General features: G+C 38.4%; 1 long non-coding RNA gene across 2 annotated transcripts in view; it reads left to right on the top strand.

Annotated features, from left to right (window-relative positions):
* LOC110255623 (uncharacterized) overlaps positions 1 to 26,593 on the top strand; it is a 40,291-nt gene extending 13,698 nt beyond the window's left edge. Inside the window, exons 3-5 of one of the 2 annotated variants that reach the window (XR_014818240.1) lie at positions 16,953 to 17,273; positions 18,406 to 18,506; positions 25,015 to 26,593. This is a non-coding gene — a long non-coding RNA (uncharacterized LOC110255623). Of the gene's footprint in view, positions 1 to 16,952; positions 17,274 to 18,405; positions 18,507 to 18,546; positions 21,729 to 25,014 lie in introns of those variants that run through there. The other variant, XR_014818241.1, reaches the window with a different exon arrangement.
* Positions 26,594 to 27,272: the final 679 nt, after the last annotated feature.

Genomic DNA, 27,272 nt, shown 5'->3' with positions numbered 1-27,272 from the left:
GTTCCCAGGCTAGGGGTTGAATTGGGACAATAGCTGCTGGCCTATGCCAGAGGCACAGCAACACAGGATCCTAGCTGCGTCTGCAAACTACACCACAGTTCACAGCAATGTTGGGTCCTTAACCCACTGAGAGAGGCCAGGGATTGAACACTCAACTTCATTGTTCCTGGTCAGATTTGGTTTCCGCTGCACCACAGCGGGAACTCCTCTTTATTCTGTTTATATGGTGATTAGCATTGACTGGTTTGCAAAAATATTAAACTAACCTTGCATTCCACAAATAAGCTCTGATAGATGGTTCATGATCAGTTTTATGAATTGTTGGATTTCGATTGCTAAAATCCTTTTGAATTTTTTATCTATGTTCACAAAAGCTATTAGTCTGTATTTCTCTTAGTATCAGGGTAATGCCATCTGGTTTGGCCACTCTAGTCAGTGCTTTGCATTTCATTCACAGGAAGTTCCCTGTGGTCCCATGAACATGATATACTCTTCTTATCTTCTCTTCCTTATCTCCCTGTATTCTTTCTGTTGAAAGTCTCTCCTATGTTCCCTCGGTTCATTTTTACATTCTTCAAGATTTCTAAATCTGGATTGCCTGTCCTGGCACAGTGGAAATGAATTTGACTAGGAACCATGAGGTTGTAGGTTGGACCCCTGGCCTCACTCACTGGGTTAAGGATATGGTGTTGCTGTGTGAATTGTGGTGGCAGTCTCAGTCTCAGCTTGGAACCTGCGTTGCTGTGGCTGTGGTGTAGACCAGCAGCTGTAGCTCTGATTCGACCCCTAGCCTGGGGACCTCCATATACTGCAGGTGCGGCCCCCAAAAAAACAAACGACAACGAAAAAAGACTTCTAAATCCTTCCCAGGGTAGCTTACACAATGACATGTATTTTTTTTCTTACCATTAATCTATTTCTAGTCATGTCCTTCTGACTGTATATGTCCCTCTTATTCACTAGAATTTGAGATCCTTTGGAAAATGGAATAGAATTTACCCACTGCTGTATAAGCAGCAGACCAAGAAGGTGGTATTAGTTATAAATCAATAAATAAATGACTTGGAGATACTATTTCTTGGGAAGTGTAAAGATACTTTAAGTTTATATAAGTCAAAAAATATTGCTAAGAACAGTTTTAACTATATGGAAAACCAAAATTTTTCTGGCAGACAAATATGAAATTCATGTTAATATGACTTTAGGACATTTAATAAAACTAACATAAATTATTTCTACATTTTACATAAATTTAAAATGATGTGTTAAATTTACTTAAATCATACATTTGTGAAATGCATGTCAGAACAAAAAGATTTCTGTAGAGATTTCGGAGTCTAAAATAATTTTCTGTTACTACAAACTATAGGTTTCTGCATCTGCAAATTTTTCTATAAATCTGTTTAGAAGCACAATATTTTTATAGTTATACTTGTGACTAATTATTGCTTTTACTCTATATTTTTGGCTCCTTTTAAAATCATAATTACCAATTCCGCTTTAAAAGTCTGTTGGTAATTTCATTATTCAAAAACTGAGTTGAAGATTCAGGTTTATTTCTATACCTCATAGAATATTATCTGAAGATATTGACCCTTACACATGTCGGATACAATGATAAATTTTTTCCTATCATTGACATTAATATATTTGCCCTGTATCTTTTTAAAACTATAGGAAGCTTAACTCCAAAGTCCTTTAAAATGTTTTTCTTTCCTCCCCACCGTGTCTCAATTTTTTCACCTTTTCTGCTATATGTTTCATAAAACATATTCTGAGGCTTGTGCATGTAACAAAATGTGACTTACTGATTGCCAACCCCAGAGTTTTCTGTCAGTCTTGGTTCTGCTCAATTTAACAGTGGTCTCGCACAGAGTCAATCACAGTGGTCTCATCACTTGGCTTCAGGGGGTAGCCGTGACTCCTCATCTTGCATCTTATCGTTCCAATCATTTTTTTCTGTCTGTGTAGCAAAGACACTTCCTAGGATTTCTAATATGCCACTTAGAGTATATAATTAATGGCAAGAGTTGATCGAAGCACCGTGGGGGCCCTTCAGTGGCTGCTGTGTCTCCGGCCCTCGCAGTCCACACAAGGCTTAATAGTAATGGATGCACAAGGAGCCTCAGGTAGGCAGAGAATGTGTCATTTCACCATAATGTGTTTCTTCATAAATATTCCATGTTCAGAATCGTGGACCTTGGTTCCTAGAGTAAACAGTAGCTTCTTTTTCAAGATAATTTTCATATTCTAAGAGAAAAAGACTAGGCTTTCCGACAATTGGCAAGGCTTTAAAATAAATACAGGTTGGATGTTAACCGACTTAATGGGATTAGTACATGGATCTCATATGTAACAAGGCAGTGCTTTATTATATCCTTAAATGGGTGTTAAAATTGCACTCCGAGAGTCAAATCATGCTGGACCTGAAAATAGTCAACTGTTAGATGTTATATACATATATATATTACCTTCCTTGACAAATGTCCTTAACAAATATACACTCCTATTTGTGAGTTGGCTTTTCAGCTGGAGTATGCTAGGTACACCATCATGAGTTCAGTTTATCCATCTAATTTCTTGGGGGTTGCCTAGATAATTGAAGCCTATTAAGTGATTCGGTTGTTACAATGGATATAATTTTTTTTATCTATCAGATAAACTCCTTGAGATATTTGGATTATTAAAGAATAATATAAGGTGATAATGAAATGTCTTCTCTTTTGTTTGCTAACTTCCCTTATGGATTCAATCAGCAACCCTAAGGCAGTGAGTTGATTGACCTTTCCAGTAGTGTTTATTTTTGTTAATTAAATTTGAAGAACTTAATACGTGAAAATTATTTTGGAAGCATGGCTCTTTGCAGAAAGGACAGAGTATAGCCATGAGAATGTTCCTGAACACAAGTCTTTATGCCCGGCACACAATGAGGCCAAATAATACCAAAACATCAGAGTTTGGAGCAGGGAAAGGTTTCATTGCAGGGCTCTTGCTGTGGCTGTTCACCTGGCAGACCCAGGCCCAACCTCTGTGATCTAGTGGTGGTGGCAATCCCTCTGGGTCTCGGTCCTCAGACCTGGCCACTGTTTGCTAGGCCTAAGGAGCCCGGAGCCGGGCTGGGTCCCGGGACCTTGGTCCTATTAGTGATTTAAGATGATCAGAAGATGGTTCAGGATTTTCTGCTACATATGGGATCCTGAACACCCTCTTGTGCAAAAGTCATTCACTAAAATTAATAGGGCTTTGAAAATAGTAGTTGGTGCCAATAACTCAAAACCCCACAATGTGTGATCACAGCCTTGAAAGCAGTAACAATCCCAATACAAATATTAGTATAATTAAATCTGCTGGATTTTGTACCTGGAATGACAATCTTTTTGGCTTTAAACATGAGACTTGTTCTTCTTGTAAGATGAGAATTCCAGGAAGCTTTTTTTTTTTTTTTTTTTTTTTTTCCCATATAGGGAACAGTTTCATCCAATTTAATAAATAAAATCCAGGAAAGGCCATTTTTATTAATCATTTATTTAAAATAAAGGGCAATATGCCCTTAAGCTTCTCTTCTGCACGTGAACATTCTCAAGATATAACAGAGAGTTTAGCCACTCAAAGCCTGTCACCTATCTACTTGTGACACCAAAGGAATGAGCTTCTTTGGGGTTTTCAGTATTTTTAAGGACTGCTTCAAAAATATTAGCTGGGAACAGAATGCATGTAAATGAGCATGTGCTTCCTGATGTCATTCTCTTATTTATTCAACATATATTATCCAATTCACATTAAAAACCAAGTATGTTACAAAACAGAAAGCCTGGCAACCATTCCTTTTCCATAGTAAATCTTTATCAAAATTCCTCTTCTTTTTTTGGATACTTTTACAAAGCTCCTTGTATTTGGGCATTTTGAGCAAATAAACCCTCTTATATTAAGTTCCTTAAGACTCTTTTGAGCATATTTTCATTTTTAAAATAATCAAAAAGAAAATTTGCTTATATTGTTTCACATGGCTACTTTTATTGCTCACTTTTTAAAACCTATAATTAATAAGGAACTTACAATTAATTCATGCCTTTGCTTTTCTTGTGCAGAGCTGCATAGGTGAGTATTCTAACTCACAGTCCATTGTTTTCTATTATGTGGAATAAACATATGCATTAATTTTGACATGTAGATTTCATTTCTCCTTGAATAACTATATGAAATGATTTCCTTTCATATTTGCATAGTGAACTCTACTAAATCAACTATTTCATTCAAAAATATAATATTCTGTAAGCACCAATGGAGCTAATTCCTTCATTCTGGCCAATCAGCATGAACAGTTTATGGCAAATCAGTTAACAGATCATTTATAGTTTAAAAAAGTATGTAAATAGCATTCTAATATTTAATAATATTTAATAATATTTCGATGAAGTAGTTGAGAGTGTGTGTGGTACCTGCTCAAACACTTGCATAATCACATAGTTTACCATATATTTCACGAGAGAATTATTGGTTTTCAAATGATAAATGATTCCAACTCTGAACTAATTGCAAAGATGGCTTCTGCTACCTCTCTTTTTACAATTCCTAGCTCTTCGTTCTGCTGTTTTCTGTTATTCAGTCTCTTTTCCATTGTACTGTAAATGAAATAAGACAGAATTCAGACAGATGATGCTTAGAAACCAATGGCTTATTTAACCAGAATAACAGAGACCTTAATAATACAGTGATGTCGAGAGAATCCAAATCATTTCAGATGGCTGTAGAAGCAAGTTTCTATGAACAAAGCTCAAAATTAAAGGAAATACTGTGTGAAAAACATCTCTTCCAGTGTACATTCATCCTTCATCTCTCATTTTAAGAACTGAATTTTAATATTAGGACTATTAGTTGCTAGTGTTTGAAAGATCTATTAAATTTTTTGAACTATAACTGTAAATATGCCAAAACAGTGTTCTGGAAAAGCAAATTTTTCAATTCCCCTATTCAATATACATGTGTGGGGTTTCTGTGCCAGTAGTATAAAGAGAAAAAAAAAAGGAATAAAGATGCAAACTGAAGAAATTCTGACATTTGAGGGTTTAAGGAAGAGGTTCAGAAAAGGATTGAGAAAGAGATAGTGAAAATGTGAAGCTGTGTCTCAGAAACTAAAGAAAGGCCGAACTGAAAGGAGGATTGTACAAGTATCAAATATCACATAAACTTTAATTAAACAGGGGCGGGAAAATGTCTGTCCATTTCATCTGTCCCCACCCGGCAAAGGCATTAATTGCACATAAGGACAGATGTCGGATTGCTATTGTGTTAAAAGCAAATGCGGAAAATGAAAGCCAGTAAAACCGATGAAATCTGCGTAAGACTCGTGTGGTTAATGGTGTTGCACCAATGTGAATTTTCTGGTCATGAAAGATAATACTTCTGGGAGAAGCTGTGTCAAGTGCATGTGAGAATCTGTGCACTATTTTTGCAACTTCCTATGAAGCTATAATATTTTAAGATTAAAAAATACTAGAAAAAATTAATGGCTACCCATGGAAATTTGAACCCTATTCTTTGATTCCCTGTTATCCGTGGAAGAAAAAATATAACGGTGAACAAGCTTGAATTCTATGTAATAGTTTGTTTTTCATAGGTTTTGGAGTATGGAAATTCTGTAACCGCTTGGGCTGTACTGTAGGATTGAGTAAATAAGTATATTGATGGTGGTGGTAGCCAGGGGTCTTCCTATACAAGAGAGTAAAGAACATGAAAAGAGGCATAAAAGGGTTCTGTGGTATTAGATTACAATTTGAAGTAGCACACATTCATGATTTCAATATCTATTAACATATTATGACAATCTGTATCTATACATAGTCCAGCATATAGCTTGCCTGTGTGGTTAATCTATTGTGTGGTCCATCTATTTTTATGGGGAAACAGGATAAAATGTGGAAGGTGGTAAGGTATGTAAGGTTCCTGATTTTAAGATTTTGTAAGGATGGGATATGCGCATTACCCCTGAGGCACCATTGTTTGAAATCACTTTCAGAGTGCAAAACTGGGGATAATACAGGAAATTTTGTCCTATTCCACTTAATTAGAAATAAAAGGTGTATGATCATGCAAATGTCAGTCAAAATGTTCAGGGGTGGGTGTGTGTGTGTGTGTGTGTGTGTGTGTGTGAAAAAGAGTGAGACTAAGTGCTAAAATACATGTTCCAAGATACTACCAACTGGCAAATCTGCGTGAAGGATGCCTGAATGTGCTTAATAATGTTCTTGCCACGCTTCTCTGGGGTTGAATTTGTTAAAAAATAAAAATTAAGGAACACCAAATGTAAGGTACATACATAGAGAAGAGCTATATGAACTAACAATTTAAAAAATCATTTTCGAAAGAAACGGGCGTTAAATACACAAAGATAATCATTTTAAAAGAGTAATGATGATATCCCAACACTTTTTGAATATTTACCATCTGTTATGTGTTTTCTAAGTGCATTTTATTCATTTAATTCGTACCCCGTCCTGGGGTGGTAGACTGTTCTCCCTGTTTACAGAGGAGGAAGCCAAGGCATCGTCCCTCTTAATTAGCCACAGTGACACGGATGATAGCTGGGAAACGGATTCACACAGAGCCAGTCCAATTATACAGTCACTGAGATCAACCACCCCAGTTGGTGAAGTAAGCGTTTTCACATGGTGATGAGAAGGACCCAGCGTATAACAAGACATTGAAGCCGAAAAGGACAAACCCCTCTTACAGGAGAGATTGGAAAGGATGGCTTCAAATAGGATTAAGCCACTTCTCCCACGTGTCTGGGATTTACTGTGGCAATTGAATAGGGTGATGAAGACAGTAATTAAGATGACTTGTGTAAAATCTATTCAGAAGTTTAAATGGCATCATGTGATGTATCAACTTAGAAGTCGTATCATTGTGGGTGATGACTAGAAATTTTAGCTTATTGAGTAAGTAGGGGCCCGCATTGGAGATGCTTTTATAAATAGATGGCAACTTTCCGTGTTTACTATAATAATATCTAGAGCTGAACATAATGCCTAGCAAAAAATGATCTGGCTGGAAGCATGATGCAAATGTAAAGAAAATACGGGATTTCATTGTTTTCAAATTGGTAGCAACGTAGTTTGATGCAAGTGGAATAACACAAATACGTGGAAAACGCAATTCGATTCGTTATGCACATTCGGGATAATGGCTGAGAGGCAGCACTATTAACCTTTTAAAGGGACACTCTGAGGTCATAATCGTAAGTGTCCATCCTATAGACGTGTGATAATCGGATAATTTGTATGAAAATAGATGTGTGTGTATATATGTATGTAATTCAAATGATTTCTACCAAATACTTATTTCCATATCTACTAATATTGTGACATACGTTATTATTCCGGTTCTGTCTTCTCCACTTTCCTGCACCTTGGCAAGCTAGGTTCAGACCCCTCCCCCGGTTTTTTCCTGAGCCGCTTGTGTAATGATTCTCTCACGACCTCTCTCTGCTTGAATCGTTTTAATCATCCTACTTTACCCATAGCGTGTTCTATAAAGTTCTTAAACATGCTCTCAGTGACATTTTTGATCTACACTTTTCCTTCACAGCACCCCGCCTTACATCCAGTCGGCACCCAGCCTCATCTTGTTTGCATCCTCTGTGTTTTATATAAACTCTGAAGTACGGCATATATCACTCATAGGCTACTGCAGGAACTGCTAATAGCATCCCTGCCTGTCTCAGGTGCTATGAGAGGCTCTAAACGTTTTGCCAGAACTACAGATCCTGGTGTTTTTCTGTCGTTTTCAAGAGTATCTAGAGGAAAGTGGCATTAAAAAAATTAAATGCCTATTTTCTTAGTACGCTATTAACTCTCCTACAAGAATAAGTCCTTGGAACAATTTGGAAACAATATAATTGCATGGAGCAGTTTGGTCATTTCTGATGGAAATCTACAGCAAGTCTGGGAGTCAACAGAGATGTGGCTGGAGAGGAGGTAAGGGGTGTGTTTAGAAGAGTTCAGTGTGACGCCTTGGCCGTCAAATCAGGGCTGCACAAATGATTGTGTAAATGGTAGGTCACCAAGAGGATGTGGTGGGTACCCACTCGGTTTGAGAGGGCAGCAGACTGAAAGAGGGAAACTCTCAAAGACAAAACTTGTCCCTGAGGGTGTAGGGACCACTCCACAGTTTGCAAATCATGCAGATTTGAATTTTGTGCATTGCCTCTCATTCCAAGTTATCCAACGACAAGTCCAAACTCAACCCATTCTCAAATTCTGAGGGCTTGTTTTTTGAACAGAACCGATGATAGAGTTTGTGGATTCCTAGATCCTTTTGCCTCCATCTTTTTTCACATAATTTTCAGGGATGTTTCCCTTATAGCACTGTGATGGGACATATATTTTAGTTTATGTTATACTTAGAGAATAAATAGCTTTCTGTCACTTCAGGGATCAATTTAAGTTCTTACCCTGGCATTTGATGTTTGGACCACTTGTACAAAATCATGAAAGAAAGAGAACAAAAGAAAGGAAGGAAGGGAGGGAGGGAGGAAGAAAATAAAAATTTGGGGACCTGAATCCACCTGCATATATTTATGAACAAAACACACGTACACATTTAATTGTAAAATGCAGTATTTAGAGCTCAATTTCAATAAATATATTTTAAGTGCTTTTTTCAGATCAGTAATATAACCATCAGCTGTTAATGGCTATTAAACTTGGACCACAGCCACTGCTTCAGTCCGGTTGCAGCAGACTTAACCGGGCTGGTTGTGAAAACACGGGTCTCTGATCACATACTTGCTTGCTTTTTGCCATGAGACTGAGGGAGAGTTAAAAGTTCACAGATTCCGTGCTATGCACCCCTTTCTTGCTCTGGCCTTTGCTGGCACTGTCAAAGCACAGAGTTGTTGGCTTATAGCTTTTGGTAGCTATGCCTCTGAGGTGTAACAGGTTCGGGCGACTAGTTAGAGGAACAAACACCCCAGGGTGCTGAATGCGGTGGGTTGTGTGAATGTGTGAGTGGAGGTTTTCTGGAAACTCGCCCTCTCTGTGTATAAAAAAAAAAGGTCCTCACGTCTCAGTCCTTTTCTTCGAGTCATTTAAACACAGAACTGCGGGGATTTTTAATTTTTTGTTTTTTTTAAGACAGGAGCACAAATGAAAGCAACCCCTTTTTCTTCTGCTCACTGAAATACGATACATGTTTAAACAGCAGCATAGGTATAGGGATTTAATTCAGATTAGAATTTCAAAGATGAATTCTTCTTTTTACAGCTGCACCTGCCGCACATGGAAGTTCCTGAGCTAGGGGTCTGGGGATTGCATTGGAGCTGCAGCTGCAGCCTCATCACAGCCAGGGCAACACTGGATCTGAGCCATGCCTGCAACCTGTGCCGTGGCTTATGGCAACACTGGATCCTTAACCCACCGAGCCAGGCCAGGGATTGAACCCCCATCCTCACAGAGGCAATACTGCGTCCTTCACCTGCTGAGCCACAGTAGGAACTCCATGATTGCTAAACATATGGACCAATCTGTCAAAATGTAGTGACTTTTCTAACTTTGCATTCTTCTTTGATAATCTGCATGACTGTCTGGCTAAGGACCATTGGAAAAATCTGACCTGGCAATTTTGGTAACTTATAGTTTAGAATCTGTAGAAATAATGAGAGTTTGAAGCAATGTTTTAAAAAAAAATGCGCAAATTGTGAGCTATGTGATAAGCTAGCTCACATGCTGTTTCTAAGTGGTTAGTTTTTCATTCTTCTAGGAAAAATAAAGGAAAATAGCCCAATTTGATTTCCTTTATTCATAAATAGTAGGGTGATTTTGATACTTAAGAAATTGGAAAGTAAATAAATGGATTATTGCAAATGTCAGAGCAGTACTTCTATGCCTGTTAGGTGCTGAAATTCTGTGGTAATACATATTGGATAATAGCACACAACTAGGGAGATCATAGCAAATTTAAAGTACAAGTGAGTTAAAATTACTATAAAGGGGTCTTTTTTTTTGGTGGGGGACTTTTTTGTCTTTTTAGGGCCATACCCTCGGCATGTGGAGGTTCCCAGGCGAGGGGTCCAATTGGAGTTGTAGCCACCGGCCTACACCTCAGCCACAGCAACGCCAGATCTGAGCTGTATCTGTGACCTACACCACAGCTCATGGCAATGCTGGATCCTTAACCCACTGAGCGAAGCCAGGGATTGAACCCAAGTCCTCATGGATGCCGGTCAAGTTCATTAACGGCTGAGCCACGAAGGGAACTCCTACGTAGGTCTTCCTTAGAGTAAAAGGCAACCACCAGATTATAAACAACAGGGAGATGGGAGATGGTAGCTGTGAACCCTGGAACAGACCCCAGGACAAAAGTGCACTGAAGTAGGGAACCTAGAAAATGACTGGCTGCGGTGAAACACAAAGCCTTTCCCTTTGTGCTCAAGCGGCCCACACACAGAGGGAAGGGAAGAGCCCAGAACTTTGGATGGGAACTAAGACTCTTTCTTGGTTATTCATAGGCGAATCACAAAGGGATGGTTAAATCCCTTATAGGACTGTCTAACGAAATTGTAAAGACCTTAACGCAATTCCTTGGGCTGTTGGAGTCACTTGAATTGCTCGGCATTATGCTAGTTTCCTCTTGCTACATCACAACCTCTGGTCTCCATCAGATCATTTTTGGATCTGATTCTTTCTGTTACCAGAAAGAGCTCTGACAAAAGGTAAATAAAACTGTGTATGAGTGGAGACTGTCTGTGGCCAAGGTTGAAACTCCAGGGTGAGTTTCCTTCTTAAGTTCTGAAATAAGGCTGTTTTGCTATATTGTGTCTGACTTGACCCTTCCTCCAATCTCATGAATATTTCCTTCCGACAAAAATTTTGGTGGATGCAGTTCCTGCTGTGGCTCAGAGGGTGAAGAACTGGACTAGTGTCTGAGAGAAGGTGGGCTTGAGCCCTGGCCTCGCACAGTGAGTTATGGATCCGGCGTTGCCATGAGCTGTAGTGTAGGTCGCAGGCGTGGCTCGGATCTGGCATTGCTGTGGCTGTGGCGTAGGCCAGTGGCTACAGCTCCAATTCAATCCACAGCCTCCTGGGAACCTCCATATTCTGCGAATTTGGCTCTAAAAAGAAAAACTAATGGTGGAATTGTGAATAAAAAGCTTTTACAAGGAGAACCCAGATGCCTTAACAATGTAACTTTATTCTCCATAATTGAATTCGCTTTTTATCTTACATACCTGATTCTGTCTGATGCACGATGACATAAAAACTTGGCCATTTCCAGTTAAATTGTATTGTTTTCAATTATTGCCCCGTCCTTTCAAATGATCCCTCAATTGTGTTCAGTAATATTTCCATTTTATACTTCCTGCCCTTCTGAATTTCATGCTAAGCATCTGGTGGCTTATGAAAGCACCACTCATATTCACGGTGCGGGGAATAGAGAAGGCTCATTATTGAGTTTTCCTGATGCGGTATTAACAGCATTTGCAATGTAATCATCTTCATCGGATTCTTGGGCATTTTCCTGTCTGGACTGCAATATTCTATAGCGCTGTCTTGTTTCCATCAAACCTAGCAGGGTAATTCAAACATTCTCCAAGTGCTTCCTCTGGCCAACTCTGTGGCTTTATCTGTTGAATGCTGTGGCGTGGATTGTTCTTTCATATTCTCCTCTGACCCAGAGCTGCTGGTGGAGAGGCACCCTGCCCCTTGTTATGTTAATTAGACAAGGAAGCCTTCAGATTGTGTTGGCTCTAATGACCTGAGAATCTACATAAGCAAATGAAAATCTAAGCCTGCAAATGCCTCGAGGTGACAAAATCAAAACACCAAAGACAAAGAATCACAAACAGCCAGCTAGGCCTCAAGCTTCAGCCCATCCATCCTTGCCTTTCTTTAAGTCTCTTATCTTCGTTAGCTAAGTCTTTTCCCTGGTTCCTATGGGTCAAAGCCTCTTAACCACTTCCAGGATGGTGCTGCCTGACTGCAGCTGATTTTTGCTCCAATAAACTCTTTAAAATGTTTAATATGCCTTGGTTTATCTTTTAACATCCTAAAAACCCCTCTAGAAAGATTTACTCTAAATATGTCCATCATTCTTTTCCTCTTTTTGTCATTAAAACTATTCCTTCCCTTAGAAAGTGGGCAGCTATTTCCAGAACCCTTGAATCCGGTCTGATTTTGTGACTTGCTGGGGTAAATAGGATGAGGCCAAAGTGAAGATGGGTTGGTTCATAGCCTATGATTTAGGAAGTTTCCTGTGTTTACTGAGGATATTTCTTTCAGATCCCAATAACCACCAGATGAACAACCCCGGGTGAGCCGGCTGGAGGGTAAGGCATCACGTGCCCCTTTCAGCCTAGCTGAGGGCACTCTTGACCAGGGAGACGGCTACAGAATTCAGAACTTGAGACCCAGTCAATCTCCATGCAGCCATCTCCCCACATGGCAGCTGCCTGCAGTAACAAAAGAGAGACCAGGCAAGACTGGAGGAAACACCCAGCCAACCTGTAGCCTTGGGAGCAAAAATAAATGCTTATGATCTTAAGTTACAAAATGTTGGAGTTTTGTTGTTGTTGTTGTAGTTCTAGGTAGGAATAGCTAGCTAGAAGTTCTCAGCCTTGTTGCTCTGATGTCACCGTGGCACAAAGAATAAGCAAAGTTGCCAGCTATCAGACTTACACCTGAGAACTGGGGAGCGCAAATCTGTTTCCATAAAAATGGCCAAACCTGTATGTGCTTTTACCGCTGTCTCCCTCCTTTCCAAACTCTTATTTATGAGTCTTGGAAGTTCAAAAAGTCAGTATTTTCAAGGATCTAGGAATTACAACGTCACTGCCAACACTGCAAAGAGAGGACTAGCTAGCCTACAAGGACAATGACATTGAAACAGAATCGATCACCTTCGTTCCTTATAAGTTAAAACCTGAGCATATATCAACATAATTGAAAAAAAAAAACGTTTTTAAGTTCTTACTCCAGTAGGTTCCTCCCTCCCACTATTGCAGGCATATTTTATTTGTGGAAGTCCTCCACCATTAGCTGTTTCTGAGCTTGGAGCCTCTTTGATCTCACTTTTAATTCTCTCTGGACAAAGAGGTTAACTCTCCTTGATTTTTCTCCTACATGCGTAGCACACCACGTCAAGGGCTAGTATTGTTTTAGACCCGCCAGACTTTCCTTACGATAATCTCATCAGCCTTTCTGTTGCACACACTGGATTCCTTGTTCCACAGGGAACCAGCCTGGAGCTCAGGGAATCGCCAACCAGTCCAGCAACCAACCAAATAAAGAAAAAGTTGGCTTTTTCAACTTCGATGCAAAACGTTTCCTTAAGTTCCTTGTTTAAACTAAGGATGGCCGCCTTTCCAGGAGACTGTTTCTCTGGTCTTTTAGGATAATAACTGCTCTCCAGTTATTGCCTCCTCTTCCTCGCCTATAGTTCACTCTCCTGCCCATTTGCTTTGCTTCCCATTCCTTCGCCGCAAGCAGCCTCTTTCCTCTTCCCTTCCTCATGTCCAAACGGAATGTTGGCTGCAAAATCTGCTTATGGAGGATGTGATTGGCTTTTTCTGGACAACCACTGCCCACTTTACCGGCTTTCCTTTCTTGAATCTTTGTGACAAGCAATTCAGTACCACCGTGGTGGTCCTTATTTCTCATTCGTCTTAATTAGTTTTTCTCCTACTCTTTTAAAGACTGATATGTTCCAAGTGCTATCCTTTATTCAGTGCATAGTCTAAGTGAATCTTGAATCAAACTTTTATAGCCTACTACCATTCTCTGAATATTCTACCTCCTTCCAAATATTCCCAAGATTTCCTAGTGCTATAACCTAATTTAAAGGAAAAAAACCATAAAATATAATTGGAGAGCTTATTAAAATCTATAAAAGCATATTATTACAACAATCCCCTAAATGTCCTATTTTGTTGGCAAGTCTTTGTCATGTACATGCTAATAGTGATATCCAAATATTTCCTAATCCTATATGCTAGTTAATTCTGGTATCTGTTATACAAAGTTAAAAATCAATATCCATAAAACTTTCCATTAACATAAAAACAGATGCGAATTCCTGTACTTTATACGACATTGTAGACTTAGAGTCCATTAACAGGTACTGTCTTTACAAATAGGCTTTATAATTATTTACTGCGTGCTGTCAAAGTATATCGTATCCCAAATGTATTAATAGTATGATAAACTTTACTAAACAAATCTGATAGTGCAACGGAACATGAGAGAAGAAATGGTATTCGCTGGTGAGCAAATATTTCTTTAACAAATACACATGTCGTGTACTCACAACTTCAGTATAATTTTAAATTAAACATACGCAAAGCTGTCTTCACTAATGGAAAGACAGTAATATTGAAGAGGTCATCAGTATCTAAGCCTCTTCTTTGACAACATTTTTAAATTGTAAACTTTGGAAATGCAAACAAATAATAGAATAAAATATATTTTCATTTAAAATGACTATGGATACTGTAGAAATGGATGCTATCTATGTTAAAGGGATGTCAGTATTGTGGATTTTAACTATTACGGATTTATATTTAGTCTTTTTCATTTTAGGGGAAAAAAATCCCAAAGTGTTTTCAGTCTGATTTATTTTTGACATTTACGCAATTTTACTTTCAGCTGACATAAGTGCATTATATGTTCGACCTCATTTTCTTGTGTAACATCAGAGACTACTGAATATTGTCTATATCATTCTATATCATTTTTTACAGTTTTCAAATATTCTTTGCAAATGTTGTGCAGTTTCTTGCCATTAATATAGGCTTTAAAATACTAATGCTCGGTATAGAATTAAGACATATATTTTGAATGAGGTTAGGAATAAATGAGGGGGGCTTGTTGAGGACACACTTATCTTTGGGAATGAAGACTGTATTTCTAAATTAAAGTTCTTCAACTTCCTTGAAATATCTCTATGGTAAGATAATGACTACATTCTTTTATTAAATGATAGCTTTAAGATTCACAAGTTTCCTTGAATATCCTTTGAAATGTTCTGATTATGCTTCCATAGGCTTTATGCTCAAGTAATACTTATTAGACAAATAAATTAATCACTGGAGAAGTAATTTACAGTACTTGAAATCTGAGTAAATAATATTCTAAGGAGATTAGGTGGGGTGAACGACAGTAAAGTGACTTGTTATTTAGTAAGACAATTTCCAAGGAAACTATTTTCAGCTCAGCTTGCTAAGATGTAAAGCTATTTTCAGTGGCTGGATGATTTGAAATGTTGATTGCTAGCCAAGTAATAGATTAAGTCTTTTAGGAACACAGATGAGTCATTGGTGAAGTAAGCACAGTAATACTTGGCCCTTTTAATCTTCAAATCATTTTATAAACATTATCTAATTAATCTGTATATCAATCCTATGAGGCAGATGAATATCGTTCTCATTTTACTGATGGCAGAACAAAGAATACTATGTGCACATGCCAAATCAATGAGCGCAAAAATGTGGATTTTGTACCATTAATCTCAGAAAGATTTTTAAACCAATTACCATTTGAGGCTCTATACATGATTTAAGGTAATTTTTAGAGATCTAGTATTTTTAGACATTAGGGATATTAAGATAAGTCTGATTCCTGAAAGGTGGCATACCGTAGTTAACACTACATAAAATTTTTCTTTTTTTTTGTCTTTTTTCTATTTCTTTGGGCTGCTCCCACGGCATATGGAGGTTCCCAGCCTAGGGGTCGAATGGGAGCTGTAGCCACCAGCCTACACCAGAGCCAAAGCAACCCGGCATCTGAGCTGCATCTGCAACCTACACCACAGCTCACGGCAACGCCGGATCCTTAACCCACTGAGCAAGGGCAGGGACCGAACCTGCAACCTCATGGTTCCTAGTCGGATTTGTTAGCCACTGCGCCACGACGGGAACTCCCATAAATCTTTAACATAGAAATTTGTTTACCTTTTAGTTGTACAAGCCATTTCACCATATTAGTCTTTTAAATTATGGCCAAGATTCAGAATTAATTATCCTTTCAATATTCTGTGCTTTACTGTGTTTCCTATTTAACTACAACTATGGCTGATAGTATTTCAACTTCCTTCGAACTCATCTTTTTGGGTGATTTAAAAATTACAAAAAATAATACTATCTCAATGTAACAAATGACCTTATGTGAACTACAGATGAAGTTTTCTTTTTTTTCTATCCCAAACACCTGCAGCAGCAACACCTGGAAGCTTATATCGGCCACATATTTCTCCCTCATGCCCATACATATTTGGAGGGATTTATTTTCTTGCATAAAGAAATTGGGAGGTCCTGCTGTGGCTCAGCAGGTAAAGAACCCAACTAGTATCCATGAGGATGTGGGTTCAATGGCTGGCCCTGCTCAGTGGGTTAAGGATCCTGCCGCAAGCTGTGGGTATAGGTCACAGGTGTGGTTTGGACCCTGCATTGCAGTGGCTGTGGCTCAGGCCAGCAAAATTGCACCTTGTAGTTGACCCCCAGCCTGGGAAGTTCCATATGCCACAGGTGCCGCCCTTGAAAAAAAAAAGAAAAAAGAAATAGTAACATATTTTACCCTCTGATTTGTCTTTTTTTTTTTTTACTTAATAATAAAGCTAAGGCACAGCTTGCTGCCACTTCATTCCACGTCCTCCTCGGGCTGAAAGGTAAAGTCATTTCCACCTTCTCCAAGGCCCAGGAAACATAGAAATAATGAAAAGAAAAGAAAACCAGGTCTGCCCCTGTCTCCTCTAGTCTCAGGTCTCCCTTCCTCTCAGCTGCATGATCTGCTCCCATCACACGAGGTTTCTTGGAAATCATCAAGCTTGCTGCCCTTTCGGGGACTTCAATTTTTATATTTACAGTTCTTTGTGTGAAAGACTTACTCTCAGGTAATGGACTTTTTTTTTTTTTTTTTTTTTTAAACAACTCAAATTATACGGATGATGCATTTGTCCTCCAGGAAGAAGAAAAAGAATCCCACCTCTTTCTTGGCAAAAGCAAGACTTACTTGATCCTTTCCTGAAGGAGAGCTGTGTAAACCCAATGAAACTTTTCTGCAGTGAAGCCGCATTTATCAAAGATGGCAGAGTCCTCAAGGTTTATTTCTTCTCTTCTGAGTGGGTTGTCATGCGTGGCTAGAGCCCCACACTCCAGAGGTCACTGCCACCACCCCATTCCCTTCCTCCTTGGAGACCCTAATTCTGACTACCTCATCTCAAAATGAAACGAAAACATTTCTCTATTCATGCCCTGCTGTGATTTACTTCTCATCTTAACACGGGTAGGTAATAACTGTTGATCTGTTATCTTTAACCATCAAGAAAGCTTTTGTTTCCTACATAGGAACTCTTTGTCCATAACCTGAGTTGGATTTTTCTTATTTTTTGTCATAAAAAGTTAATTTTGATATGGCAAAATATACCTATTTTTTGTTGTTGTTGCTTATGATATAGGAGGGTCGTCCTTAGCCCTGTAGTGTACACTTTATCCCCTGTATTGTACGTTTTTCTTGTAAATTAATTCCTTAAGTCACTTTGAGATTTATTCTCAAGTGTACTGTGACTGAGGAACCTGGCTTTATTTTCTTTTGGATTAACACTCAGCAATTGCATCACACTGATCACCTGAAACAACCTTCTTATTTCACTTCATGCAATTCCACATTTGTCACACATTTAAATATACTGATACATGGAGTTCCCTGGTGGTTCAGTGGGTTAAGGACCCAGGATTTTCACTGCTGTGGTGTAGGCTTGATCCCTGGCCTGAGACCTTCCGCATGCCATGAGCATGGCCAAAATAAAATATGTTCCTACGTTATTACTAATATTTCTTATATCTGTACTAAAAAATATAGTGATGATTTGTTTTCAGTAGTTTACATTATATTTTGATGTCAGGTGCTATAAGTCTATTGTTATACATTCATTGACTATTCTTGGGTATTAAATTGTGTATATTTTCAAATGAAAAGTTTAGGATTATGAGTTTCAATGCATTCAATTATCTTTATCAAGTTTTCTTTTTTTTCATTATTTCTATGTCTCTGGTGATATAACCTGAGTTCTCTGCATAACAGAGCCTGAGGGGGGGAAAAAAATCAAAGAATGGATACTTTATTTAGGAAGTGCAAATATAAGGTAATAAGAATGGAAAGAAAAAAAAGGAGCAAGGAAAGGTGAGAGGCAATAGGGATGGATTTAAATAGATCCAGGAAAAATAGAGTAGATCTCTCCCAAAGATTTTCCTGGAGGCTAAGGACTTCTCCCAAAAAGATGCAAAGAGAAACTCTTGGTATAAACTGAAGTGGGGAAAAAAAGTTTCTTCCGCAAGCAATTAATTCCTCCGTCTTTTCTGGATGTCTTAAACAGCCCTTCAGCTGGTAATTATGACTGTAGATCTCTGCCTTACAGCGAAGGGTTGAATAGCAGATGAACCATAAACTCCAGGCACAGAACTGATGGGTCCAGCAGTGAACTGGTGGTAAAGGAAAGCCTGGACTGCCCATCCCCAGGTAATAGATTCTAGTATTTAATCTGGATGGATGATACCAGCAAAGCCACCTATATTCATTGTCTTTTAAAGTAGTTTCCACCCTAAGCGTCTCTTTCTTGCATTGATCTTAAAGTTTTACATTTATTCTTATCAATAAATATTTTTACTAAAAAGCCATTCATTCTCTTAATACATTTCTTCTCATAAGTTTGCAAGCAGTGTTTTCTTACAATTATTTTTATCTCTTTTCTATAGAGATTTATGTCTTATTTCTCACTCCCATTTTTTTGATTTGTCTCTGTTTTTAATATTTTAAGGGTTTTGGCTATTCCATTGCTCTTTTCAAAAAGAATAAGCTTTTGGATTATTTACCTTCAATTTTTTGTTTAGTTTCTACATTGTTAAGGTTAACGTTTATTCTTAATATATTTTTAGTTTGTTGTCTTCATTTTGAAATTACACTTGATGGTAATTTAGATATAGTCTTATTTGAAGAAACTGACCTGGTCGGAATAATATCTTACCATTTGTTTTTAAAACAAGCTTAAAATTTTTATGAATTATCAGTCTAAAATAATGCTATAACCACCTGATAAATGACTACAGATGATTACATTAACAGTAAAAATTAAATTTACTTCAAGACATTGGAGAAATTTCAGTGAAAGATTTGTGTTCATTTTGAAAGTTAGGATATAACTAATTTAATAAGCATATATTAAAATGCCTAATCAATCTTTGTATTTCAAAGAAAAATAATAGGTAGATATTTTCCAGGGTTAAAATTCACTGATTTATCATTATTTCTAGCAGTAGTTCTTAAAATTGTCTTTGCTGCAATAATTTCCTAATAATGCTGAATTAAATGTGACAGTAGGACAATGGAGATAAACAGAGCATTTACTAATCGTGGTCTATTTATTTCAAAGTATTTCCAGAGATTTCCAGCATGCACTTCCGTGAAGGGTTTTATTCACCCGTGAGCTCTGCTGTAAGGGTTGCTAGCAGTCTGTGACTTTATATGAACTTCCCCAATGAGTTCACCTAACTCCATGATTTGATTCGCTCTCTATAGCCTTTATATGTACCACATCTATTGTGAGAAATCAAGTGTTACCATTATTACACTTCCTTTAGTACGTTTGCTTAAATCTTCACTTTGATGAAACAAAATTTCTGTTTTAGGCCAGGACAAGAAAAATTAAACATGAAATTATCCGTGTCCATTTGGGCCCCCTCCCTCTCTCATGTGCAGTGTGCATCACACATTGATGAGACTGTTCTCAAAGATGCGCGTGCGTGCTCTACCCTAAAGATCAATTTTTTCCCCTTTCTTCTGACCCTAGCAATGTAGCTTCTTAAAAGAATAGCATTCTTTCCCAGCTCTGTAGGGAGTCGTGGTGACTTGCTCCTTGCTTTGTGCTGCTTCTGAGCCTGTTTTGTGTGGGCTTACCTGGACTACGTATCCTTGGTGAACTTGAGGCAACATATCAGTATGTCATTTTGATGTAAGATTCTTTGTCTCGAAGATCTTTGTGCCTTTGATTGCCAACAGGTGGAAGAGTTCTCAGAGCTTTCCGAGCATCTAGCTCCTGGGATATAAACGTCAATTTGGCTCAAATAAAATCCCCTATTTTTTCTTCTGAACTTAATGGCTAATTGAATTTTCCTTGACAACTTTATGTCAGCCATGGATTAGAGTGACTGTACCTTTGACTCGAAATCTATTCATTTCCACAGCTTTCATTCACTCATTCCTACGGACTTTTGCATGATCATTTGTTCTCTACATTTTTTCCATTTTCTCCAAATCTATTATATATATTCGTGCTCATCTCTAATCTAACATTCGTCTGTATTTTACCACTATTTCCTCTTTCAAATCTGCGATGTTGAATGAGAGAAATAAATGAAATTATGTAACTCTGATTGACTTTAGCCTCAACCTAGCAGTTCTGCCTTAACTGACATTTAAAATTTTCTTCCTTAAAAAACATTAAGGAGTTCCCATCGTGGCGTGGTGGTTGGCGAATCCGACTGGGAACCATGGGGTTGCAGGTTCCATCCCTGGCCTCCCTCTGTAGGTTGAGGATCCAGCGTTGCTGTGAGCTATGGTGTAGGTCGAAGATGTAGCTCAGATCCTGCGTTGCTGTGGCTGTGGTGTAGGCCGGTGGCTACAGCTCCAGTTGGACCCCTGGCCTGGGAACCTCCATATACCACAGGTGTGGCCCTAGAAAAGGCAAAAAAACACAAAAAATATTAAGACTTCTGCATGATTAAGAAGTTAAGTCTTACTCCTAAATCACATTGGTATGTGAATCTGCTACCTGCTTAGTTGTCTTATGGCTCCTTCAGAACAGGGCGGTTTATTTATCATATTGTCCTACTTTGGTGCCTTTAACTGAGTAAATAATCCCGAAATAACGGGTCAGTTGCTGCTTTAGTACAAGACATATTGTGATGAAGGTTTCAAGTAAATGAGTAAAAGACACAAATAAGAAAAGCCTCTCCTCAAGGTTTTGCCTTTCAACACCTAAGCCATTGTGGGAGCTCCATAAATTTCAAACCTTATCACCTCCAGCTCTGTGGAACCAAAATCTGTTTCATGGGTCTCAGTTTTTAGTTCCATTTATGGTATCTTAATGATCTTCTCATAACAGTGTAAGGCTCTCTAGGATATGTAATTTTCATTTTCCTGTGAAAGACATTTATCTAAAAAAAATATGTTGTATGTGTTTATAAGGAATGGAAATAAGTAGGAAAGAAATGCCAAAAATAGAATTTCCATAATCCTTAATGACAATATGCTGTGCAGTCTGTAAAGTTCAAGAATTACTTCGAATTTTTTTTTTTTTTTCCCCACTTGTCTGTTTGGCAACTTAGCTAAAGATGAAAGCCAGGTTTTCCCTCCTATTTGTTTTTTAGAAGTTTGTGGACTATACTTTGACTTTTAAATTATAATTTTCTAAAAGTGTACTCCATTTTGAAAGCCCTTAATAGTTACACATGAAAATTAAGAAATGTATTTCAACCTTGTGTGTGTGTGTGTGTACCATGGATAGAGGAAGCAGACACTGGCAGGTTTTGAAATCTGACCCTACAATCTAATGTTTAACTTTCTTTCATCAATTTTGTTGAAATCTATGTAAAAATACCATTATTTGCCATCTAAAAATAATCTTCAGATGTAATCTATCTAGACATGCAGAAAAAATTATAATTCTAAAATATTTTAATTAGAGATATCTGAATTCTAAATAGATTTCTAAATTAAAAAAATTACCTCACCGTAATGTTGGAAACACTACCCAAATTATCTTATGTTTCTGATACAGTATCCACCATTATTATATGAACAGTGATTATTTCTTAATTATGTTAATCATTCTCATTTTTATAGTTTTTATAAGCCACCTCAAGTACATTTTTAATTATTGGATGTAATAAACATGGCTTTACATGTAAGTAAGTCACTGAAAACTTAGCCAGATTCCTCTCCTCTTCCAGGAGAAAGAACCAAGACATCTTTAAATATAAATGTCTAATTTTTGAACTTTGTCTTATAAATTTTTTATTCTAGATTTTTTCCTTCAGCATCTTATCTCCAGAGTCCCTCTTGTCTTAAATTATATATTTGAAGCAATCCTACACCTGTGATAAAGCCTCAGACACCTCCATCTCAGTCTGTTTCTGACTGAACTATACATAGTGAAAATAGAGGCATATTTTGACTTGCGATCATTTTAGATTTCGTAATATACACCCGTTTAAATCCTTATTTCTTTAATGTTCTTTCGTAATCTTTGCTATGTGCTACGGATCTAGTTGAAGAGAAGGTCACAGTAATGAAAGAATAAGTGACAACCGAATAGGAAGATGAAGAAGAGAGGTAGGGAGTTCCCACTGCGGCGCAGTGGATTAATGATCTGGCTTGTCAGTTCAGTCAGTGAGGCGCTAGTTCAATCCCTGACCCAGTGCAGTGAGCTGAGGATTCCGGGTTGCTGTGGCTGTGGCGGAGATCATTGCTCTGACTCAGATTTGGTCCCCCGCCCAGGCAACTTCCACGTGCCATGGGTGCCGCCAGAAAAGAACAACAAAAAGAAAAACAGAGAGAGAGCAAGAAATAAATGAGAAGCCAAGTTGAACAATGTCTTGTGGAAGCATTAATTTATTCAGAACATCGACAAGAAGAAAATAACCAAATTTAGGGGAGAATTTCACACAATTATTTTCAGGATATGAAGTGGAAAATGGTGGCACAGCATATGGATCTGAAAGGCAAACACATGACCCTAAACACTTTCTTATAAGACTGTACAGATCTTGTTCCAAAAAATATCTAAGGTTGCACACTCATAAAATTAACTTTGGTGATAAGAATGAGAAGAAAGTGTTTCAACAGCTCTTTGATGGTCTGAGGATATGAAATCAATGCTACCTCGCATATTGAAGATAATGGGTTTCAGCAATGAATGTTCATGAGAAGAGGCTGCCAGGAAGATGTTTAAGGAAAAATGATACGCTTCAAAAACATAGCCTTCTCGGCTATGCCTAAATACAGACATAATTTAATACAAAAAAGAGATTTATGGCTTCTCTACACTGATAAGCACGAGGCAAACTAAGAGTAGTAAAGTGTCTAGGCAAAAAAAAAAAAAAAGTAACGACTTGGAATGTTCTGGTTAGAGCGTTGAAGGAATATGATGTCTGCCACTCACAAGCAGACAGAAAATATTTCGTGTGACACAGTACAAAAACAAAACCTTGTGAAAAAATCAACAGAGGAAACGTACTCAATAAACGATACTTGGAACTGGTAGATAAGCAAAGATGCAGCCTCTCTAGGACTAAGTCAGAAAGGCACCTGAAGGGAGAAGCGGACACCCTGCTCCTGAACACAGGGAAAGTCAAGTTCACAGGAAAAGGTGAAGTTTATGCTTTTGAAGTCCCAGGCTGGGGGTGACCCACAGCCGCTGGGTGAGGGTGAGTTAGAGTTTAGGCAGAACACAGGGACTACACATTACACACGATTATATATCATTGCCAGGGGCCTGAAAAGCCAATGGGAAGAAGCAGATGGCAGTCCACGCAGCTTTCAAAGACGTGCTCTTAGGAAAGGTGGGCAGGAAAGAGGAAGAAGCCACGGCCAGGCAAGTGTCTGATTTCAAGCCAAGTCTCTTGATCCTGCAAGGGAATTCTGAAACGTAAGAAAGTCAGGTATTAGAGACTGCCCCCAGCATAGCCGAAATTCCTAGTTTGGACTTTGGAGCCCAAGGGCAGGTCTCCGAAGGTGCTCCAGTGGCAGCCACTGAAAGGGAAAGCACAGCAAAGCAGAGGAAGAGGTGCCCGGTATAAACAGAGTTCCAGGGAACCTGGGAGGAGCACCAGCAATGTTGGTTGCATCCTTGACAGCTATTTACAATAGCATTCTGTGTTATGCTGAATTCTGTTGTCGGCAATACAAACGGGGAAACAGTTTTTCCACAATGTAGGGTTCATTGTTTTCGGGAAATTCTATTGCCACGTTCACATAGCTTTGGGTTCTGGGTTTTGTGTTCTGAGAACCCCAAAGTATTGTGAAATACGGATTGCTGGTTACATGTAGATGACGACCTTCAGAGGGGGCTGATCAGGCAAGCCTCTTTCCTTCATAATTGGGCTTAACAAGGCTTATGATCTGTCTGAATACATTCCAAGCTATACTATGTAAGTTTTTTAGATTGATTACTAAAATTTGGATGACCTTTACTTTAAAGCCTATTAGGAATTGGAAGCAAAATTATTATGGCTGTTATGTTTGTATCTAATTGTAATTAAGGCATAAAACTGTCAGGTGCGCTTCCTTTTACCTTTTGCACGTAGAGACAACCCAGGGTGAGCAGCAACAGTAAATGCTATTTATCTGAGGAGATCTTGAAAAACAGACTCTTTCCTTGGTGAAGAAGAGGCAAGGATCATGGTAGCAGGTGGCAGTGATGGATATATATTTATTGGCTTCACGCTGCAGATAAACTACAACTTACTAAGTCTTGGCTTCTTAGAAAGTTCTAGTAAATTGATAGTATTCCCTTCATATAAAGTTAGTATCCCAATCGCACTAAAAAAGAGAATGGAATTTTGGAGACCATAATCTTGCTCTCTGAAATTGATGAGCCCAGTGCCAAAGTTCAAAATGTTATTCAAGGAAAAAGAATCAAAGCCAGTGAGATCATTATCTGAGGCGTTCCCATTCTGGCTCAGTGGAAACGAAACCCACTAGTTAGTAGCCGTGAGGATGAGGGCTTGATAACCAGCCCCTTGCAGTGGGTCAAGGATCCAGCGTTGCCAGGCGCTGCAGTGTAAATCACGGATGTGGCTCAGATTTGGCATTGCTGTGTCTGTGGCACAGGCAGGCAGCTGCTGCTCCGGTTCAACCCCTAGGCTGGGAACTCCCATATGATGCAGGTATGGCCATAATAAAATAAAATAGAACTCTTATTTGATAAACATGAGGGACCTATTTTATGTCAATGTGTTCTTACTTACAGGCACTCACTGAAGACAATTTTTTTTTTTTAGTTGAGTAAGACAGTCTCGTTTGGTGTTAGGCTTTAAGGTGTAGGTAGCTCTAAGGGACTGCTACAAAATGTGGATGAGCTGCCTCTGGCCTCACGGGACTTATGGCCCATTTTGGAAAATACAACCTATGTACTCTCATCAAGGTGAAAATAGATTGATTCACCATAAATTAAATGCAAAATTGAGTCTTGTAACTGCAACTGTCGAATAGGACATGGCCCACACTTTGCTTTTTGAAGGAGTTACTGGGACAATACAAAAGCCTTGATTATATAGTTGAGAATTCAAAAGCATTTTCAGCCAGACTCTAAGAAATGTTTTATTTACAGATAACTTCCTTGGAAATTATCTTAACAATTAAAACACACCAATGATTTGTGACTACCATACCAAAGGAGTAGTAAGAGAGGCAATTAAGTGGATGAAACTGACAGGGACAACAATGGGCCATGCCTAATAATAGATCGTATAATTAGGAGAAAAGTAAAGCACTAAAGAAACAGACAGAAGACAAGGAATTATAAATTTCTACTGCCAAGCAAGGCACCGCTTTCCACAACCCCAAGAGGCATCGTTCAAAGTCAGAGTCATCCCCTGAACCACGTGAAAAAGTATCTCATGAAATTATGTAGCATCTTGCCAAAGGCAAGGCGCCTGGACACAGCGCAAGATCAACATAGAAGATTAAGAAATAAGCAAGGAGTCAAGGCGTACAGAGACAGCCCCTGGAAGAAGGATGGCTTTGCTAGCCAGTGCGGTGAAAAAAAGTACCCAACAGGCAGGGAGTCCTGAGATGTTGTCAACAGAGTCACAGCAGCAACCTAAAGGTACAGGGATTAGAGCGAAGGCTCCTCCGGGAGGTGAGAGATGCAAAATGGGAAAAGGAAGCCTAGTGGCCAGAGTGTTTCAGCTGGAAACACACAGGCAAGTGCATTTGTTCTAGGGTTCCGTGGATGTTTAAGTCCCTTATATAAAATGGTGTAGTATTGGGTGAAGCCTATGGTCACCTGTCCACAAACTTTAAATCATCTCTAGATTACATATAATGCCTAATACAATACAAATTATAGATACATAGTTACCTGAAAACAGCAAATTCAAGTTTTACTTTTTGGAATTTTCTGGATTTTTTTTTAAAACATTTTTGATCTGCAGTGGATTGAGTCTGTGGGTGCAAAACACACGCATATGAGGATCTACTGCACCACATTTATTTGTCAGTTCTATTATTGGGGGATATCTGGATTGTTTCAGCATTTTTCTCTCATAGACCAAGTTGCTATGAACTTTCACATACATGACTCTGTGCACATATGCAAAAGTTGCTCTGTGGTGTGCATCTAAAATCAGCATTGTCGTCAGTTTAATGGGGCCTTTCGTATTTTATCTGGCAACCCTTTTTCTATATATAGGGTTGTTGGTAAACCTAGTTTATAATATAAGCAATGTCTACTTTTTACTTTAGCACATTCATGAAAATCCCATCAGAGAACTGTCAGAGAAAGATTATTTTAGTCATATTAAATAAAAAAAATTAAATCAGTGTTGTCAAGATGTGGGGTACATATATATTTACATGTTATGTACATTGTGTGTGTGTCTGTGTGTACATGTTTTATACACATCTGTAGGTGAATGAGTGATATTTCCCTGATTTCTATTGTAATTAAGTGTGCTTTCATCTTTTAATTTTTTTTGGGGGGTGCACCTATGGCATGTAGAAGTGCCCTGGCCTGGGACTGAACCTGTATCATAGCAGTGACAACACCAAATCCTTAACCACAAGGCTACCAGGGAACTCCATGCATGCTTTCATTTTGCTTCTCCTTCTGTGAAACACCCACTCAGATTCTTTACCAAATTTTCTATTATGTTTTTGCCTTTTTCTTACTTGTTTTCAGTAATAACATTTACATTCCTCAAGATCAATCTTATGTGTGTTGCAGCTACCTTGTGCAAATTTGACTGACTTTTTTTTTTCTCTTTATTATAATTTTGCCTTGAGACGTTCCTGATGTTACAGTAGTTCTGTTTATAAGCCTGTTTCTTACAGTATGTAGTTTTGAAATGTGTTTGAGAAATCTTTGTCCATCTCAAAGCCATAAGACTGCCTCCTATGGTTATTTTAATAATACCAGTAACGCTGCCTTTCACTTTTGAGCCTCCCATTATCTGGGATCGGTATATAATTTCTGAGAGGAAGGCATCTGTCAGCGTTTCTTGTCTG

This window comes from Sus scrofa, chromosome 10, assembly GCF_054392235.1.
Source record: "Sus scrofa isolate SSC_HxYL_T2T_F1_AM1 chromosome 10, Sscrofa_HxYL_maternal_Yorkshire_Landrace_v2.0, whole genome shotgun sequence".
Lineage (NCBI taxonomy): Eukaryota > Metazoa > Chordata > Mammalia > Artiodactyla > Suidae > Sus > Sus scrofa.
This window is presented reverse-complemented; position numbering and strand designations above follow the sequence as displayed.